This window comes from Cotesia glomerata, linkage group LG2 (assembly GCF_020080835.1).
Source record: "Cotesia glomerata isolate CgM1 linkage group LG2, MPM_Cglom_v2.3, whole genome shotgun sequence".
NCBI lineage: Eukaryota > Metazoa > Arthropoda > Insecta > Hymenoptera > Braconidae > Cotesia > Cotesia glomerata.
The window spans coordinates 26,571,248-26,593,975 of record NC_058159.1 but is presented as its reverse complement, the minus strand read 5'-3'; the positions used below and the strand labels follow the sequence as shown (position 1 = coordinate 26,593,975).

Sequence of the window (22,728 nt, the reverse complement as noted above, 5' to 3'; positions counted from 1 at the left end):
AAAAATATGTTGGGTAAATTTTCTTATCGATTGTTATTTAAACGGTCATAGAATTTGCTCAAAATTAACTCTCAAAAATATAAACAAACAGAATTTTTTCGTATTTACATTTTTTAATTGTTCTCTACTTCTAATACTCAGTAAAGTAATTTTTTTGGAGTGAGCTTTTTAAGAATTTAAATTTATTTTTTTATGATAAAACAATTTTTTTATTTATGACAAAAACACATTAATATAATACTGTTAATTATTTATCCTACTATCCTAAAATTTTTATATCTTAATCACACAAATATTTTAATGTCAAGAAAAACAAATTTTGTTAAAATTAATTTAATCTGAAAAATTGAATCTATATATATAAAAATAAATTGCTGTGCGTTAGTCTCGCTAAAACTAAAAAACGGCTGGACCGATTTTCAAAATTTTTTTTTGTTTTGTTCGCTGTCATTCAGGAATGTTTTCAAAAGAATAAAATTTTTGAAAAACCCGTAAGTTCAGCTAAGGAAATCGACAGATCTAAAATTGTTAATCGTCTATATTTTGTCTATATGGACAAAAAAAAAATTTCATAAATTCAGTGTTGATCTTTTGGGATCTTGATTTTCAGGCGATAAGAAGAAGCGATTTTTATTTAATAACTTGCCAAAATTCTAACCGTACTTCATACACCCAGTATTTATTCTTTATCGAAGTAGATTAGAGTTTAAAGATTGACAATCGCTGATCGAAAGGTGTAACAAAATATATTGTAGGAGATAAGAAGTTCACCGGGTCAGCTAGTCTTAAATAAAAACAAAATAAATAAAATTTAGCAGTCGGAATTTCAAAAATCAAGTGAAATATTCAACAAAAAAAATTTAAAAAACAATGAAAATAAATGTGAGATTTATTTTAGCGAGGAATGCAACACATGATTCGAGTATTCAATTAACAAAGTTGGCAACTGAACCGGGCTGTTCTGTTGAGTAAAAAGAGATTTTAAAAGGTTGTGCAGCGTTGCAGAGTAACGAATGTCGCGGTTGATACTGCGGTTTGTGATAACGCGAACGAAAATTCCAGAATATTTGTTACTCTGGACTCTGAACAGCAGCGTAGTGATGAAAATGGTGATGATGATGATGATTCCGGCGAGTACCAACACCGAGAGGCCGGCTGCGAAAACAAACGTACCAACGAACGCACCGATGAACGCACTAACCAACAATTAATCTAACTGTCACAGGAAGTTAATTTATACGACGGTTAGACCGTTCATCACGTCGCACTATCTTCTTCGGTATACTCTCTGGGGATGCAAGGATACAACAGAACGATTTCCCGTTAAACATAACCTACCAGGTTCAGGTTTGGGAACGGGGTAGTGGGATTTGCCGCGGGAGGTGGGAGGCGGTGAATGAGGCTTTATCAACCCTTCACCACCAAGGCTTTCATATCGTCGAGACGCATTTCATGCAATCTAAATCAGACGCTAACTTGATAAATTATTGCGCTCAGTATCTCGCTCTTCGCTTTTGTCTCTTACACTTTTTGTTTTCGGTGGATCTTTTAATTTATCATTTGCATTTATACGCACTATATTACTCATTTTACTCAGCTGACAGCTTAATTTTCTGTTTTGTTAATGATATGAAACTTTGTATACTAACTTCTTATTAATCAATATATTTATGACTCTTATTTGATAAAGTTTCAGGTCAATAAAAAATATCTATACATTTTTGGCAAAAAAATTATTTCATGCGAAAAAAAAAGTTTATTTATTGATTTATTTATTTATTAGGTTTAAATGCCAAGGCGCGAAGCCGAATGGCAAAAATGATTTATATAAAGTTATACTTCACATAAGTATGGCTAATACACACATAATAAAAATATAAAATTTACATGGTAGCTTAAAATATAAAATTTACATAATATTCAAGTGGACATAACGTTTTTTATCATATTAACCAGCTCACTATTTTATTGTTATTCAAGATTCATAAGGAAATCGAATACTCTCGTCTTAAAAGATTCTAAACCAAGAGAATTATAAATTTCAGGAGGTAAATCTTGCTAAAAGTCTTATCATCATTACAGAAAAATATGTAAATTTACAGTTTTACTCCTGTTTAATAAACATTTCTGTAAATTTAATTTTTTAAATTACAAAAACTGCTACCCTAAAAATGTCAATTTTACATTGCAAATATTTATAAAGTTTCGCGTCAATAAAAAATTACATCAATATTTTTGACAAAAACATTATTTTGAAAAAATTTTCATTTTCATTCATTGTCAATTTTCACCTAAAACATTGAATTAAATTAATTTATAAGGTTAATTGATGAAATAATGATGAAAGTCAAGTTTTTGAAGGAGTTTTGAAGAATTTGTTGGTAGTAAAAGATTGTTCCATAAAATTTTTTGATTAAACCATTGATAATTCCAATGTTCCTATCACAGCCATATTATTTTTATAATTTATTTTAAAAGTACCCAAACTATATATATTGTAATCAAAAGTATCGAAAAATCAAGTTAAAGTTCTTTTATGCATAGTTCGTAATTCTTGGCAGTCACATAGTAACTGTAGCTTGCTAATTGTAATTAATAACATTGTCCGTGAATGTAGGTCAATGAAGATTATTTAAAAATAAGAATTATAACGTGTTCTACAAGATTTTTCCGTTCCTTAAAATCCTCGAGAATCCACTAATGATAATACCAGTAGGATAGTCCTTCAGCCCCTATCCATAATTCGCTCTTTCTTTTCTCGTACTTTTTCCATGCTACTTAAAGCTGCCCTAGTTTCTTCTTTATAGAACTGCCGTACACTTAACTACATAGAAGATGAGGGCTGTTATTGTGACAATATGCGGGCCAAGAATTTCCTGTGATAGCAAAACAGTAATTTTGGTTCTATTATTGCTGTTAGTGTTACGATTGTGGCACAAGTTAGAAAATAGTGAACAGCCAAGCAATATCAATTTAGAGGATTATATTCTCTTTGATTCAGTCTCATCTTGGACATGATCCTAAAAGCATCGTGAGTCGGATCGTGACGGGATCAAAGACAACATTTCGCCCTAATGATTTTGTCTCGTCCCTTCTTTGTGAGATTGCTCACGTTGAATTCTCCAAATCATCTTACACTAATGATAATTCACTTGTTTCACATTTCACAGGCTTTTAAAAGTTATATTTTGTTGCAAAAAGTCTACTTTTTTTATTTTTATTTTAATGAAGCGCTGTTATCTATAAATCACAACTATTTTATTGCTGAACAACGAAACTAGTTGGCCTGTTCTCGTTTAGTTCGCCAATTGCAGTTTTCATGATTATTATATTACTCGCGATGGTGCAATATAATTCGGCGGTACCGATGATAGAGTGCTAACGGCAATTTAGTTTCAAACTTCGATTTACGACGAACCCCGAGGGTAAATATTAAATAAAAAATAAAAAAAAATTATTAAAATAATATTTACTTTACTAACTACAACATTGATATCAATTATGAGCGTACAAATAATTGTATTATCTTTGAAATTTTTTTATTTCATATTTACCATAGTAGATCTTTTAATCAACGAAAATTTGAAAAAAATAATTATTTTGTATGTATCAATATTTCTTTTTTAATAATTTTTATTTTTATATTTAAATAAAAACTTACAATTATTAAACCCGACATTGTAAAAATAACTCAGTATATCTTTTTACATCAGCAATTGATAATTATTACAGTAAAATCTTAACTCTAACATCAATTGCATTAAAAGGAATAATTACAATAATACAATAAAGTAAAATCTGTCCATTTTAAGAGATGTCCGCACTTGAATAACAATTAAAGTTTGAAAAAATACATATTGTAATTTAAATTAAGTATTTTTATTAGCCTCTTACTTTTTATTTTGTCAAAAAATCTAAAATTACTGAAATAAAAGCTAATAAATAAACAAGCCAAGGTATTATAATACTCAACTGAACACAAATAATAATATTTTTAGATAGCAGTGTAATTCAAAAAGTTTAACTACCTTCTTACGCTCGATAACACCGTTATGTTCCACCCCAATTTCATTTATTATTTTCTCTGGTTGTTTCAAGACTCAAGACAAATATTGTCGCGACATTAGAATTTAGTATTTAACTTAACTTCCTTTATCTGTTATCTTTATGACACCGGAAAACACACACCCACGATCGCGAATAAAGATAAAAATATTGCATTATTGTGAGAAAACAGATAATGGTACGTATCAGTTGCCGTTTGATGGTCACTTTTGTGTCGATTGACAGTGACGTCGTCGCGATCTCCGATCAGAGTTTCTCAAACGACAAACTGCGCCAAACCTCAAAGGAAAATTGTTAGGAACGATCCAAACACCCCCTTGTTATAGACAACCCCCATGTCAGCGTGGGGTAACTCAATGGATTCTCATTCTTCAGTCGACTGTTCGCTTTTATTTATTTTTTCCTTTATTTTGTCAGCTCCTTAAGCTCTGATCTTTCTGTGCTCGGTTCCCACTGAGTGTGAAAATAACAAGCTCGTTCTCCTTATCGTTGTTCAATTTTTTTTCTTTACAATTTTATTTATGCCAAATAAAAATACACTTGAGTAATTTTGGTGGTGGATCTTTTATTATTAAAAAAAAAAAAAAAAAAAATAATAATAATAATAATAATAATAATAATGATGATGCTTATTTATACGTAACCTAAAGCTATTTAATCCTGTTACTATTACAGCGCTGTATTGTCGTTTGATGTCAATTATTTTGTCATGTATTATCCCTTTGTAAGCTTTTTCAGGGGATTATCATTCGACAAGAATATTAATTAAATTATCAATTAATCGTGGTAGTTATTGTTTTCAGTGTAGCTTCCAGCGATATAACATTATTCACATTGTCATTGATTTCACTCGATAATATTCTATTTACGATGTAATTACACGCAAATCTATGGGCATATTAACGACATTTTGCTCAATTTAATTACTCACCACATGCTATTGAATTATTACATTAATTGGTTTTATTATTTATTGAATGAACTTTGTATGTGAGCTCATTTAGCACACAATAATTTTCAACTTTCCATATTGAAGCATTGAAAAATTATTTTTTAACCAAAATAATAATCTATATTACTATAAGAGATTCCTATCTATATAGTCACTCATCACTATATCTCGGGAACCATCAGACCTAGAAACTTGAAATTTGGTAGGAATATTACTTTTGCCATGTAGAGGTCAGCTAAGAACGGATTTTAAGAAATTCCTCCAGGGGATTACGGAGGTAGGTATTAACAATAAAAATTTTTAAGTTTCACACTGTAGTTCCTACAGACTCCAAATTTGGTAGTAACTTTTAATAAGTGTTCAAAGAGTTCATTTATAATTTTCAACGTTAGATTCTTCTGTGTCCGTATTTGAGCGAATTTTGGCGAATTTGTGTGAATTAGGTTTTAAAACTCTCAAAGAGTTCATTTATAATTTTCAACGTTAGATCATTCTGCGTCTGAATTTGAGCGTATTAGGGCGAATTTGTGTGAATTAGGTTTTAAAACTCTCAAAGAGTTCATTGACAATTTTCAACGTTAGATCCTTCTGCGTCTGAATTTGAGCGAATTAGGATGGGTTAGGTTTTAAAACTCTCAAAGCGTACATATATACTTTTTTTTCTAAGCCTAATACTTTCGCCGTTATATCAAAACTTAAAACCACCAATTTTAAAATAAAAAAATTGAATTAAAAATAATCTATACTAATATTATAAAGAGGTGAAATTTAATTGTTTGTTTGTTTGTTTAAATTGAATCGGTTCCAAAACTACTGAACCGATTTAAAAAATTTTTTCACCGTTGGGAAGCTACACTATCTCCAGGTGACATAGGCTATATTACATCTAAGCTGTAATTAATTTAAAAATTTTCGTTAAATACCCGTGCGAAGCCGGGGCGACCTGCTAGTAATAATAATATGTAAAAAAAATTCGAAATGAAATTAATAAAAGAAAAGAATTTCTCAATTAATTAAACACACCCTCTGTCAGATTGCTCGTGCTAAAAGACCCGATAGGAGGATAACAAAACACACATACAGTAGAAATGATGATTCAGCGCAGCGTGTGATCGGTCGCGGATTCATCTGAGCCTGTCAGTCACTCATAAGGGAAACTTAAGTTTCAAAATGTTAGACATCACCCCTTGGCTGTGACAGCCACTTTAAAATTATACCCGATAATGAAATTGAACTAGCGTTTCACCCCTCGTCCTCTCTTCTCATATTTTTCCGCTTACTCCCCTCGACGTTCCCTCCTGAACGACAGGACAGATAGACTAACAGATGCGGGGACAATGTAATGTGCGTGCACGAATCTACTCTTATTTATTTTTTTTTCAATATAATAATAACAGCAAAAATAATAATAATAATAGTATTAGTAAAAATAATGATAATAATAACAATGATAATACCGCTGCCGCAACAATCAACGCAAGAATGAATTTAAAGTCAGTGCCGGAACTCGCTGGTAACAAGTTAAAGGGCTGAGAGTCGGATGCTGCCTTAACCACTCAAAAAAGAGCTTTTAGATTCTATACATATATTTATGTTAAAAGTGGTGGCAATTATTATGAGTCGATCGCGCGTAACAGATATTGTTAGCGCAAAAAACGATGAAAGGGTTCGTTCCGCTGTGAAAAATACCAGTCTGTGTCTGCGAATTTTGGCCAATGTGAGAGATAATAATACTGAAGGGTATTATTTACTTTCACATAATAATCAATTATTCATTCCACTCGATTTAGCAGCTGTGAAAAATGTTACTTTAAACTAATGATCTTTTGACGTTCCAAAAATTTTGTTTGTACAACAAAAAATGAATTTTTTTACAATACTAATATTTGTGATTAATTACTATCTTATATAATAACATATAGATATTTTTTTCACGTAACAACTGACCGCAAATAATTTAATAATGGAATTCTTTGACGGCCACAGTCTGAGTGAATAATTGAGCTATCGATCATCGGAAATGTGGGTCATTTAAAATATTAGGGGCCATAGGGTGAAATTGGATTATTTTTTATTCGATGAGGAAAAATAGGGAGGCTATAAATTTTTTGTAGGAAAATTCTGATGTATTTAAAAAAAAATACATTTTTTTTTATTGAAATAAAATCTTGCATACATGGAAATTGGCTATAACAGGACATCAGAAATTTTTTTTACGGGTAGTAGAAAAAAATTCTTAAATTAAAAAGATAGTTGAGAAGTTCAAAATAGAGACAATAAAATAAATGAAAGTTATATTACACTTTGTTGAAAAGAAAGAAGAAGAATAACAAGCGCAGTATAAAAGAAAGATCAAAGTTTAGTAGTAAAGTTAATTTTTCACAAAATAATTCAATTTGCAAATGAAGTTATTTGCATTTGAAAATAACTGGTCTCAGTGACATAATAGCTCTCTACCGTCTATTGTACAATAATAAAAATAATAATAATAATAATTTTTACAATAGTCTAGCGTCTTTAGACTCTGTGAAAACTTGGAGATGCAAATGTACTGCGTTAATTCCTTTTCCAGAATTAGTAGCTCGTCTTCTCTTATGCATCATCATAAAATGGTCTCAGTACAGTTTCTTCGGCAAAGAATGAGAGATGTGCGCTGCTGCAAGAACAATGGGCTCTGACATCCTCACATCCAAGTCTGCATATACATACACTATTTTATACATTATATAGTATATATTCTGCACAGCTTTATAAGCAGAATGTAGATGGCTATGAAATGTTACGATATTCCAAGTTTCCGCGAAAGTTTGTCCTGTCCCATTTAACGCTCAAGATTTAACCCTTCCACCCAACTAGTTTACGATTTCATGACTCTATATATTTATGCCGTACACAAATACGTCAGAGAATTTGTATGTATATACCTGTTTGCTGCTAAATGTATTATATATTATATATTATATATATTATACAGTCGTAGTTAGAGTTATAGTTATAGTTGTAGTTGTATAATATATAATGGGGTGTGTCATTTCGCGACTCCGCGCTTTAAATCCCTCTTCTATTCTACTTATACTTTACTTGTGTATTATATAGTACTCTCTTTTACTCATATTACTTTCTCTTTCATACTTAACTTTGAATTTACACGTAATACACAATCATCTTATACTGGATTATTTTAATGTATCTGTGTATCCATTAAATTTATGGAGATGAAGTTATAACCACTAAGTCACGTAATTTTCAAACTTAATTATCTATAACATTTTATTCAGTTGGTAATTAATTAATATTTTATTATTAAAGTATTATTATTATTATTATCATTATTATTATTTGAAAAGTTCAGTAATTCAAAGCCAACTTTCCCGATCCAAATTGACGGTAGACTAAATTTTAATTTTCATTAAATTTTAATTTTTACTTATTATCTATTTTCACCACATTATTGTCGGTATGAGCACTCATACCATCCTTGGGTGAATATATCTAAGAGCAGTTGGCGCGACACTAAAAGATCCAGGTTCGATTCCTGGTCTGAGCATTTCCGAGTTATTTTTTCGGTGGCCGAAAAAAGTTTCACTGAGTAAAGAATATAACATCTTTGCTTAATCTTAATTAAATAAAGATTTTTAATTGTTAGATATATTCACCCAAGGATGGTATGAGTGCTCATACCGACAATAATGTGGTGAAAATATAGATAATAAGTAAAAATTAAAATTTAGTCTACCGTCAATTTGGATCGGGAAAGTTGGCTTTGAATTACTGAACTTTTCAATTAATGAAATCACCGATCTTCGGAATAAAATGGAAATTATTATTATTATTATTATTATTATTATTGTTATTTATTATTTATTTAAAAGACACTTAGTTCATTACATTAAAAACAATATCGATAATTTATTATCTATTTTGACAAAAAGTGATGTACAGAATTATAAGATAGAATTAACATGATTGTATTAATTGTATATTTTTTTGTAAATTGTTAATTATTAATTATTAATGTATGGTTTGTTTATTATTATTTGCAAATTATTAATTGATTTAAAAAAATTTTATGAATATTATATATGAGACAAATTAAAATGTATATATATATATATATATATATATATATATATATATATATATATATATATATATATAGCCAAGGGCTAAATAAATAAATAAATATATTATTATTATTATTAGGTTTTAGCAAATTAAGCCATGAATCCCGATCCGAAATTCTTGAAGAATTACTAAATTTTTATTATTACTTCTTCACCATAACAGTCCTGGTCTGGGCTGTCTGAATTTTTGTTTCAGTTGCTGAAAAAAGTTACACTGAGTAAGAAAATCTTTCTCTAACAACAATTGTCGAAAAACGAATTTTAATTGTTAAATTTCACCTGAATTTTCTCTGATGGTATGAGACCTCATACCGATAAAATGTTATGGTGAAGAAGTAATAATAAAAATTTAGTAATTCTTCAAGAATTTTGGATCGGGGTTCATGGTTAAATTTGCTAAAACCTATTAATTTAAAACCACCGATCTTCACATCATTCATTTAGTAAAATTATTATTATTATTATTATCATTATTATTATTATTATTGTCCCAGTAAAACATAAAGGAAATAGGTGTACATATTTAAATATATCATAAACCACCTCGTCTACGTATATATAAAACATATATTAAGTGTATAAAGTGACTTTGTATGTCAGGAAAGCAAATGCGATATTGTGATGTTATGTCTTGTACAGAATTTATGCGGAAATACAGCATATATGGTCGGACCCTGTCGAGGACGATGGTGTCGGGAGCCCGCGAGCCATAAACCCAAAGAAGATAATTAAATTATGGAAATAAAAAGGAAGAAATAATAAAAAGTAGGAAAAAATAAAGAAGAAAGAGCTTTCGGTGGCATAGTTCCTATTCTATACGAAAATAATAAAAAAAACAAGGAGGACACGTGAAGATGACGTTCGACGCCGGCGGAAAAATCGTAAAACCAATCCGACCGACAAATCTGTATAATGTCCCTTGATCTTTATCACCACTTGCAAAAGCCATGGTTATACAGCTACCAGTCGCTGGATGATGTTTGAATAAATCTTGACAATTCAACTCAAGGCACGTGTATATATAAATATATAAATCACAAATTTTACAACCCTATCATCATAACGATCATAAAAATTCTTCAAGATTTACGAGTTTTGATATTGATATAAAAGTCACTTATTAAAATTACCTTTTATTTTTATAAAATTACATGAAAAAAATAAACTATGATATCTTAGTAATGAAATTTTAATAATTAATAATCAATAAATAATACATGCTAATAAAATAATCAATGTGAAATTGTAAATTTAAACGTAACGATAAACGTTCTTAGAACAAATCTATAACTAAAATATGACGAAATTTTACAATTTCTTTTTTTTATGTGTACTTTTTTATTTCTCACAAAAAATCCACACCCAGATAATCATCAAAATTTTCACGGCAATAATTTTTTATCTCGTTAACCAGCACTTAAAAATTCCCTGTATAATTATTATCTAAAACAAAATCTAAATAAACCAATTTCACCCTTGCTTTGCCCGACATGGAGCCCCACCGTAACGAAAAGTAGCATCAGTTGGTCAATTAAGTTCACAACTCAACCCAGAAGCACTATCCACTGACACTGACCAGCTCGCACGTGTTTTAGAAAAATAAAAACTTAAAAAATGAAAAACAAAGAGTGAAAAAAAATAAAAACCCCCTCACTCATTGTCAATTAACATGCATCGCTGCTCGCTGCTCGTGACCAGGTGGTCGCACGTCCCACCGGAAGTCGAATTCCGATGTCGCGATACTGTACACTACTACATAATACTTCTACATCATACATCAGAAAATAATATAATATAATATTCTTCGTATGGAAATAAGGTCACGCTAGTCGAGATGGGGTGAGTCTAGTACAGTCTCGTGTAAAAAAATGAAGGAAACAATGCCCTGGTTACTATACGGCATTCCCCACCATGCCACATTTTATATTAATATTGAAGTTGAACATTTTCATTCTGTCTAATAGCCGGAACGGAGCGTAGTATGTCGAAGAGGTATTTATTATACAATCCACTAAATAAAAAAAGGGCCTGAAGACTGAATGATGCACCAACTCGAGAGGTTAACCAAACAGCGCTTACAATGCCGATCATAGTAAGTTTTTTATCCTCTATATGCCTATATTACATGCTATGTATAACATCTATAGGATATATGTATTAAGTTTCTTTTTGATTGGTCGGTATTTAACTTGAGACCTGGGATACCTTTTTTGTGGGGCTTATTTGGATTAGGCGGTGTTATCATTGTCAGAAATCTGTTGAGACCCGGGAACAGATATTCTAAACAATCTGTAAATTGGGCTCACATTCCGTGACTAGTAACTTGTAAAAAAATCCGGGTTATTTGCATAGTAAACAAATGATGATATTTTAAACTCATAGAGATAGAAAAAATTTACATTTAATTTTGATATAAATCAAATTGTTTGTCGTAGATGTTCTGTTTTTTGTTTGTTCTCTTATTTATTCACTTACTTCGTTCCAATAGACCAATGACAGATTAGAGACGAGCAAGAATTTATGCTTGAATATCATTAAAATACTTTTGATAAATGTAAAACCATTGCATCAATAATATTTAACGGTGAATAAAAGTATTTTTAGATTTATTTATCTTAAAATTATGTCGGATAATTTTCTATTTTGAGCACACTAATTGTATATGGGCCCTTGGTCGAATAATTTGAAAGGTATGTTAAAAATACTTTAAAAAATTTTATAAAACCTCAAAAATTAAAAATCTGATAAAAATTGGACCAATATCAATGACTTTTTATTTTTTTAAATTATTAATTAATTTGAAGGATTAAATCGTTAAAAGGAAATAATATATTTCTTATTAACTATAATGATCAATTTTTTATTTTTTATAAAAAAATGGGTTAATTTTGGAATTCATCGAATTGTCTTGAGTAATTATTTAAAATTTTTTGTGAGTATCAATTGCATAAGCAAGATATACAGTATTAAATTAATAATTACTATTCTTATAATACATTGAAAAAGTTTCTAAATTTTGTACGTACATATTACCCCTTGAGTAAATTTGAGTAAAAATATTAAGAATTGTTTATGGGCAATAGCATCAGATTATTGAAAACAAAAGAAACGCGAAATGTTCTTTCAATCAACGGTGATGTTCGCAATAAAATCCGACTGCCATCAAACGTTCTGTTGTACGAGTATATCCAGCATGTATCCGTATATTCGTCAAGTGACTTTTGTTGTGTCGGTGTACAAAGTATAAACACAAAGCAAGGATGATTGCGAGAAATAAAAGTCCCAGGGTGTGACTGATAGTTTATCTGAGACTGAGTAAAGAAAGAGGCCAGACACGATCGAGGGTGTTAAAGGAAACAGTTCTCGCTTGTTCTCCAGCTCCAGCTCCGGCTGAAATGACACCCGGACAAAAAACAAGATTTACCCTTGCGTATGTGCAGAGTCAACCGTCAAATTTGTCTCACCCAAGAGATTCTTTTTATTTTTCCTATCGAATGTTCCCGTTACGCTCGTGATTTCATTTCGCGAGCACGCATCACATCTGATACCACGAGTCCGGTCCTATCAGTAAATCCTCGCAAATAGGAATAGGCTAGAGTAAGGACTCTTTTATCTTTTATCCTTTGGGTCGTCTATTCTCCGGTCCAATGTGCGGTTTTAGTACTAAAGATTCTATTTTCTGGTGTCAGGGGCGTTGGCCCATAAATATAAATATCTACTGTAAGAAGAGTGGGACTTACTTGTGTATGAATACTTAAATCTGTTTGCTGATATAATAATCAGATTTAATTTCTAAATTATGAAACTTTATAATACTTTTTTATGAAAATTTATGAATCAATATTATAATAGAAATTTTTATTTAATAAAATGATAAAATTTTTCGATTGCCACCAAAAATATTTTTTTATTCTTTACAAGCAAAATGGAGTACTCCCTAAAAAAAATAAAGGAATAAATAAAACAAAATTAAAAATAATAAAATTGTTTATCAATAATTCATCTAATACACTGTTAAAAATTTCAATGTAAAAATAGTCTCCGAAAGCTTTACACAGCGGTGCGAGTATCAACTATTTCTATTTTTTTAATAAAATGTTCAAGGATTTTTCAACTTAAATCAAGACAATGAAGTTCTTCAAAATAATTGTTGAAGTTATTATTTTTTTTTTTTTATTTTATGACCTCAAATAAAAATAAAAATGAAAAATAACATTGAATTATACTTTTAAAAGTTTTCGAAGCTTTTAAAAGAAAAAAAATTTTTTTTACGTCTTTTTGTACAAAACCCAATCAATTACTGTAATACATTCTTTTGGCATCTGGAACACGATGTACATACATAATAAAATTAAAAATTTTTTTTTTAAATACTAAGTGCGTAAAACCCTTTAAGTAACAGTATTCGATCTGCGAAACCATTACGAAGGCATTAGAATTTCAATAGCCTAGACTGGATGACCGGAAACTGGGAATAATCTATTTCATCCCTTACATTATGCATAGTCTATAGTAGTGAAGCTTTTTTGGTGAATATTAAGCCCGTGGATTTCGGCAAGGGTGAGTACCAGGACATAGGACATAGGACACAAGACACAGGACAGAATAAAAAATTGAGCGATATCCTGGGACGGGTTTATATATAGTGACGGACATGCATATAATACTCATGTATAAGAAACAGCGGACAGAAAACTATAGACTATACATTATCCACTTTTTTATTTTTATTACATGGGCTCACTTTGCGTGATGTAGTCGCCCCGTTCCGGTAGTTCTGTCTTTCTGTCTCTACCGCCATAGGAAAATGAAACCGGTAATGCTTGGGCATTGATGGATTCGCTGAATGGGGGGATTATGCGCAGCATAAATACGCTATTTCGTCACGAATGTGAGAGCCGCTTTTACTCCGTATACACGTTAGCGTCTGTTTTCCTCCTGTTATATTCTGTTTTCCTAATACTATTTATATATATATGTTTATATAAAATATATAAAGTTATATATTTAAACACTAGATGCAATCGTCACGACAAGTAAGTCGCTTTTGATCAATTAAACTTCTTTATTTTAGCAGTTTATTCATTAAATTAATATTTTAATTAATTTATTTATTTTTGATTGTCGAAATGATTATTTAATTTTCAAATTTGAAAATTTTGAAACTTACGATGTATTTTTTTAAAACTTTTTATCAAGTTCAATTTTAATTTGATGATAATTATAAAAATGCGACTATTTTTAAAAGTTTTCTCAGTTTTTCCGGAATAACTGAAAATTTATCATAATTACTAAAAATTTTATTGATTAAAAATTTTGGAGCATAAATATTAATTCCTTAAAATAATTAAGGGGGAACACCACTGTGACGATCGAAAAAAGAGGTGATTTTCGGGAATTTTTTTGACACGGAAAATAAAGGAATTTGGGGATCGGATTTTTTTTTTATTTTATTAAGGCTACGTTAAAGATTATTATCCTAAATTTTTATTAAAAAATATTTAATTATTACAAAGTTATTAACAATTTAAAAATTTTTTATTTTAAAGATTTTTTTAGCCGGGTTAAAACAAAAAAAAAAAAAACAGTAAGAATAGTGAGAAAATTTTCAGTCGCCATTTTTTAAAAAATTAAAATTTTCAAAATTCCGTACGTGCGATAACTACATCCTTACTGATTAAAAAGCAATTTGGGTTTTTATTTTCAGATAATCCATTTTTGAGTTATCGAACCGACCATGGAGGGGGAAATTTTTTCTAGTGCTCTACGAGATAGTTAATAACTTTGTAATAATTAAATATTTTTTAATAAAAACTTAGGGTAATAATCTTTAACGTAGCCTTAATAAAATAAAAAAGATCTGATCCCCAAATTCCTTTATTTTCCGTGTCAAAAAAATTCCCGAAAATCACCTCTTTTTTCGATCGTCACAGTGGTGTTCCCCTTTAATGTTAAAAAAAAAAAAAATTATACTGATGAATTGATGATTATTTATGATGAAAATTTATGAACATTTTCCTGCAGTTGACATAAATAGTTAACGTACATTATGAAAAGACAAAATATTAAAACTGAAAAAGTAAATTTCTATAAATAATTTATAGATAATTGAAATTTTAATTAAATCAAGGCTCATCTCTTCTAATAGCGTAAAAATGAATTGACGGATCGACAATGACGTGTATGAATTTATTTACTAAAATTGAATATTTAATATACCGAACATGTTTAAATATTCACATTGATCACGTTCTACTCTAAGTCGAGATTTATTAATAAAAGTGTCAATAAACCGTTAAAAAGCTCGGAAATAAAATGTTAACGCGAGCGAATAATTTTCAATCGATTGTCAATTGTAGTGTCAATTATTAAATATCAACACATAACCACAAAAGGTACCTACACTTTTTTAGTATTATAAATTCATAATGAATGGGAACAAGTACAAAAGTATAAATATAACATACAACATAGATAAAGTGAATAGAATTGAGGTGAAATTAATTGATGATGATTATGGACAGATAGTTTTCAAAAGGATCACGTCAATTTACAGCGCGAATATGTATGTGTATATACCTACTTTTATATCCTCTGGTATCGCGTTTATTTGATGAAGCATTTTAATCGGATACCGGTACTAATTAATTTTGAGCGATGGTTAATCGTGTATTTCCCACATTGGCGGACGCGATGAGCGGTGTATACATAAATATATACTCACAATCACACCCAGTATATATTGAGATGTGAAAGATAGGCATAAATAGAAAATGAGAAAGAGACAGGCTTTATCCGATAGCGATAGGACAAGGTGTGTGTTGTACGTTACACTATGACGTGCGATGTGCGTGTTTTTAGTGTCTATAGTTGCACAGTGCTAGATTATCATTACCGACACACCAGATAATATGCTAATGAAGCAAATGCTTTTTAATTATAAACTAGTTTGAGAAATAGAGTATGAGTATTTATGGCAGTGGTTCAATTTACTCATGATTTGATATTATTATTATTATTTTTTATTATTGCAATTAAAAAATAAATTATACAAAAATACATAATCTAAAATAACGATTTAAAAAAATAAGCAGTGCAGACGAGTGATAAGCTAATAAAAAAAGCTTCTCGAAAATTAGTTTCGTCCAGGCGTTGTGGTACTTTTAATTACCGTAATTAAACCACCGAAAAAACTCAATGGGGGTGAAATAAAAAAAAATCCAGAGCGATAAAAAATAGCAAAGAAAGACAGACAATGTCATTCTTATTCAAGAGATACCAAGTTTATGATCCTCGGCTATTTAAAAAGCTCTAGTTTATTACCAGATTTAACTTACCCTCTCCACTCTTCCCTTATTCGTATTTACGCTCATCTTCCGTCAGTCACCCTCTATTTTTTACTTTTTCGTCAATAAAATCCAACAAATTTTGATAAGCCATTTTGCTGTCGTACAAACTCTCTTACACTACTTACTAGAAAAAATTGAGGCTAATTCAAGTATTAAATTGAAAAAAAAATAAGAAATATGTAAAGAAAAATTTCTTGACTGGAGAACAAAACTCTTGGCTCAAGAAAATTTTCGGGTGCCTGAAGAAAGATTGAAGTTGTGTTGGCCGAAGTAAAAATTTTTCTTAAAACTCTATTCTTGGTAGAAGTAATTTTTTCTTAATTCGAATCATCATAAATACTTCACTGATGGACGGATTTCTTAGTATTTAAGAAGATTTCTTAATATTTAAGAAATATCTCTTAGTATCTAAGAAATATATATATTTCTTAGTATTGAAGAAATATTTCTTAAATACTAAGAAATATTTTTTAAATACTAAAAAATGATGTTTAAGAAATGATTTCTTAAATACAAAGAAATCTTCTTAAATGCTAAGAAATCCTTCTATCAGTGTTGATATAATAAATTTTTATACTTGATCAAGATTTTTAGATACTTTAAGGAAGCAGCGCTACCTACTTAAGCTGAGAAAAAAATTTTCTCACGTTGAGAAAATGTTTCTCTTGAATATTTGATACCCATTTTATATTATTTTAGCGTGCAATTATACATATTGAATGAAAAAAAATGATTGAATATTATTTGATCTTCCTATTTGACATGTTGACCAATAAAAATATTAATGAAAATTTACTTCTATCGAGATATTTAATTTTTTGGAGCAAGAGAGAAATTTTCTCAAGACAAGAAAATTAACTTCTACCATGAATTAAATTTTTTGGAGCAAGAGGCTAAATTTTCTTAAAACAACAAGATTTTCTTGACTTAAATAAATTTTCTTGGATCAAGATACGTATTTCTTAAAGCAAGAGAATTAATTTTGTTGGAATAAGTGAAATTTCTTGTGTCAAAAAATTTTTTTTTCGCTCAACAAAATAATTAGGAAGAAAAAGATTTTCTTGGCTCAAGTGAACCTTTTTTTTTGTGAAGTTATGAGTGACGGAATCAAAAAACGTGGGAATGTGAGGTTAGCGTGGAGCGCAATCTTTAAAACGAATCGAATAGAGAACGTGTCTTGACAAATAGCTCATCTCATTCAAAAGTTTTATACCTATAAGCATATAAAACCTGACCTCACTTATCCTTTTATTATTATTATGATTATTAAATGATTTTTATTGACGAGAATGATCACTATTGTGTTGTATATAAATCTCTATAAAAAGGGGCTTAAAAAAGTGAAAAAGCTTTTAAAATCTTTGGCCTTTTAAATTTAAATGCTGGTGTTGAAATGAAGCATTTATGGAGGTTATTATAAGTTTGTGTGGATGAGATTACTGGCAAGAAATGAGAGACTAGGTGCCGAGATGCCGAGCGATTTTAATGGATACAGAAGTGACTACGATTTTCTATGAGGTGCAATAACACCACGCTGATTTATCGCTGGTTTAACCCCAACTTGAGGTTACACTGCAATGAGCATCGATGCAATACTCCATACACCACTCGGGACCATTTATGTACTATATGTCTTCAGATATACATATATAGACATACATGTACATGCACATATCCAATACAATATACATTATACATTAATGCTTATGGTCCATTCTGGGGAATAATATATATCGTTTAACCTGAGCATTGTTGAGGGCAAACGTATGTAAAGTCACCGTGACGATCGTGAGCCTGGTGTCGAGCAATATTAACTGAAGGTTTGCCATTAAAAGGTCGAGTTTCCTTATTGTCGTGTCAGGGTTGATTTTGTCATGTCAGGCTTCGAACTTTTTGCCACTAAAAATACTTTCGAATTTTTTTTTTCAAAATTAACTGCCTAGATTCAATAAAAACTTTTTTTTTGAGCTTTTTTGAGCTTACCCCCATGAAAAAAAAATATATGTCGAAATACATAAAAAATACATTTTTAATATATTAAAAATCTATAAAAAATATATAAATTATGTATAGTAAATATATTTTTAATAACTAACTTTTGGCCGATTTTCATATATATTGTATATATTTTAAATATATTCAAAATATATTTTTTTTATATGTTTAGCTATGTATTTTTTATGTAATATTTTAAGATATATCTTGAATATATCTAAAATATATTTAAAATATATAAAGTATATATGAAAATCGGCCAAAAGTAAGTTATTAAAAGTATATTTACTATACATATTTTTTATATATTTATATATTTTTTATAGATTTTTAATGGATTTAAAATATATTTTTTATATTTTTCGACATTTATTTTTTTTATATTTTTTTTTCATGGGGGTAATAAATATTTATTACTGTTTAATTAATTATTTAACTGAAATTTAATTCATATTTTGGTTAAAGTTAGGAATAATTACGGATAATACTTTGAATTAAAATAAAAATCTTAAGAGTCATTGATTTATATTAAATGATTAAATCTGCCGTCTAAATTCCAAAAAAAGCACGTCAATCCAAAACTCATATTCAATCGAGCTAACGCGTAAAAAGACCATAAAAAAAAAAAGATACGAAAATAGAGTGAAATTTGTGTCAAGACACACAAAGCGAACAAGTTATGCAGGTGTAAGACACTAAATCTATTCATGTACAACTCAAATACGTGACCACGCATCCTGGGGTACGATAATCCGAGTCCTTTCAATATAAGCCCGATGCCAATGTAAATGAAATATATATTATATTATATTGAAAGACGAGTTCAATATGAAGTTGAGTACACAACAAGTAAAGCACCATACACACATAGACATAGACATCTGAGCCAATATGCACTCGAGCGTGATATCTAAACGACCGAGGACCGAAGAGCTGAGGGATAATATCCTTATTATCGCTGTCGTTGAATTTAAATCAATTAACATGTCAATTTTCCGTCCGTTGCTGTCATACTTAATTTAACCACATATTTAATTTATCATTTTGTATTATATAATAATACTTAAAACACACATCAAATTGGGAAATTCGTAACCTCGTTAGAGAACATAATTATCATAGAAACCATATTGACCATAATTCAACGATCAACGAGATGATTATAACGCCAAAAAGCAATTAGTGAGTCATTAATTTGAATAAAAAAAATAGTTTACTCACTCATCAACCCACATATTAATATTAATATTTATAATTATAATTATAGTTTTAGCTTTAAAACAAGTTATAACTCGTTCGTAACTATCGGCCATATGCTTTGGTAAGTTTTATCGCTGATAAGATGTAAATTACTTTCGGGATTGGGTTATTTTTGGTGTGATCGTGATGGAACACTTATGAGATCACTCCATCTGTTTTTCGATAAATGTTTTATGGATAGTCACTAATTAATTAATTTTAATTTATATCTTTTTATTCAATAAAAAATTTTAATTTTTGAATGTTGAGGGTTGGTGATTTTTTTTGCGTAAATAATTATTACTGATGAAATTTGGAGACAAAATAAGAATTTGAGTAAAAAATTTGATGTAATTGGGTGTTAGAATTAATTTTTAGAGTTTAATTGGACTTCATAAATTAATTGACGTAAAATAAAAATTTTACTGAATTTTCGATTAATTTTTTTTTTTAATTTATGTCAAAAAGTCTCATCAAACTTTAATAAAAATTTATAAAAAAAATATAAAACATTTTACGTAGTCAAGATTTATAATTTTGAGCATGTATAGTTGATAAAAATATGATCCTCGATCCCTCAATAATTGAAATAAAATTTCTAGTCAAGCAATAAAAGATGTGAAGATTAAATAGCATAATAGATCACCATCTGTGATGAAATAAATTTATTTCCCGAACAAAAAATGTATGATTAGCAATCCCGATATTTGCACCGAGCAATATTAATGGCAAGGGCAAGAATAAAGGAGAAGATCAGGTGTTCATATGCTCTTTAATTCGTTGAATTTTATTTTTCCTGAGGGAGGATACGGATTATCTTGCGATCTATTAGTATGGGTTAGGGTGGATCTCTAAAGTCTAAAGGTTGTCTATAAGTTATCAATGCCGAGACAGAATGAGTAACACGAGTAGGAGTTGGATTTAGGGGTGCCGAGATCCGAGATCACGGCGAATCGAGGGAGGCCAAGTGAAGTGAAGTGCTCCGAAAATTACAACTACAACTAAAACTATTATACACGACAACCGAGTTTTAGTATACGCGAATGGATTTCACGAGCCAGTTCACCCGAGTTGGATCGACAGCTGGCTGGAAAAAATATTTTAGTTTAAATTTAGCAAAGCCTCGTTAAGGTTACTTATACGCTTCGTCTACTTGAAGTCGATTACGGTCACTTGCATTATTTTTCCTCCATCTATTACGCTTTATTGTTATTTCCTCATCCAAGATCCTCAAAATAAAAAATAATATACAATATACTGCCATGTAATTCAATGTAACCGAGAAGGAATTTTCTTTTGTTTCGCAGCACGTTCTATAATTCAAATTTCACGATATTCCTTGAGAGACGTCCTTGATTTTTAACGAACCACTCGGAAGCCTCTTTTTAATCCTTCAAGTATTTTCGCCCTTGATTTTTTATCAACCATCGATTTTACTCGCGGGTTTTTTTCCTTATATATTATTTGCGTGCAATTAATATTTTTTTATTGTCATAAAATAAAAACACTAAAGTCGTTTATCAAAAGTGAAAACTTTCCAAAGGAAAACAATACAAGAAATGATTATCTTTAACAAAAAATCGCTAGACAATTGTTACGGTCGAACGGCTCGGTACAAGGTCGTCCATCATTTAGTGACAAAAGTCGTAGCATCCCTTTCTACTGTTTTCTTCTCCGCTTCCTTATCGTACCGACAATAATAGTTTAGTTAGGTCACTGAAAATACGTGACCGATGGACGAATTTAGTCTAGCAGATAAGATTTTTTGAAAAATGGATTGCTTTGTGATTGATCTTGTTACTGTAGTATAACACATTTTCCTCGAATAAAAATCAGTCATTTATATCTGTGCATCGGTTCGAGGGAGGTCAATGCTTATTGAGAAGAAAATAGGGTAAATTAAATTAATTTGTTACTATTTTTCTACTTTGGCAATTTGGGAATTATAACTTCACGGAGAAATAAAATGGGATTTTTATTATTTTTTTTTTTTTTATGTAATATTGACTTTATTATAAATTTGTTAAAAAAATCATTGCACACAAAAAAAATGTTCTTGAATCAAGTATATAATTTTGAAGAACTTAATGTTCTTGATTTGAGTAGAAAAATTCTTGATTTAAAGAAATTTTACTTGATTCAAGAATTTTTTGTCTTGATTCAAGACAATTACCCTCTTCAAAATTATATTCTTGGTTCAAGAATTTTTCTCTTGAATCAAGTTAATTTTTTTTCAGTGCAGTTTACTTACAATAATATATGAAAATTTTTTTTTGCAGCTAAATGTTTTTTTCAATAGTATTAATATCATAAAGTTAAAATTTTTACCAAAAAAAATTTATTACTAACGTCATTTTCTTTTTGATCTAATTGTTAATTTAATAATATGAATTTTGAACTATTATGGTGTATTATCTCTATCAAACTTATAATAAAACAATTTTTTTATTGTCTTAATTTCTGTCGTTTAACAACACTGAAAATATATTTCGTTTTGACAGAAAAGAAAAAAATTTATGAAATTTTATTCATAGTTTTCATTTTTTTTTTCTTTTAAAAACTTTTGGAATTTAATGAAAATATTTTTATAAAAAATTCATTGTAAAATTATATTTATTACAAAATATGAATTAAAGGATTAAATTTGTCATTTGAACATCTAAAATTTGATGCTTATAGTTAAATAATTCTCAAACCAAGGTGGAAATAAAACTCTCATTTTACCCAAGAAAAAAAAAATGATTACCGATTAGCAAAAAAGGTAAATCCGTTTACTCGACATTATGCACATGCGTGACCAGTGCACGCGTGGTGTGAAACATAAACCCGAGGTCTATAAACCCGCCTCACACCCGTCTCATAAAACATAAAATGTGAAATGCAACGCAACGCTCGACATATTCGGTGACAGATGCCGTTTATTAACAATGCTTCCTAGCACGGATGTTCCAGAGATATTCTACATGTTCTACTCAGTCTCGAAATTTCATCAACCTCGCTCTGG

At 29.5% G+C, this 22,728-nt stretch overlaps 1 long non-coding RNA gene across 1 annotated transcript in view; it reads left to right on the top strand.

The window, feature by feature from the left end:
* LOC123275539 overlaps positions 1-22,728 on the top strand; it is a 134,504-nt gene that overhangs the window by 95,633 nt on the left and 16,143 nt on the right. The window contains exon 5 of the long non-coding RNA XR_006511705.1: positions 11,106-11,233. This is a non-coding gene — a long non-coding RNA (uncharacterized LOC123275539). The remainder of the gene's footprint in view (positions 1-11,105; positions 11,234-22,728) is intronic.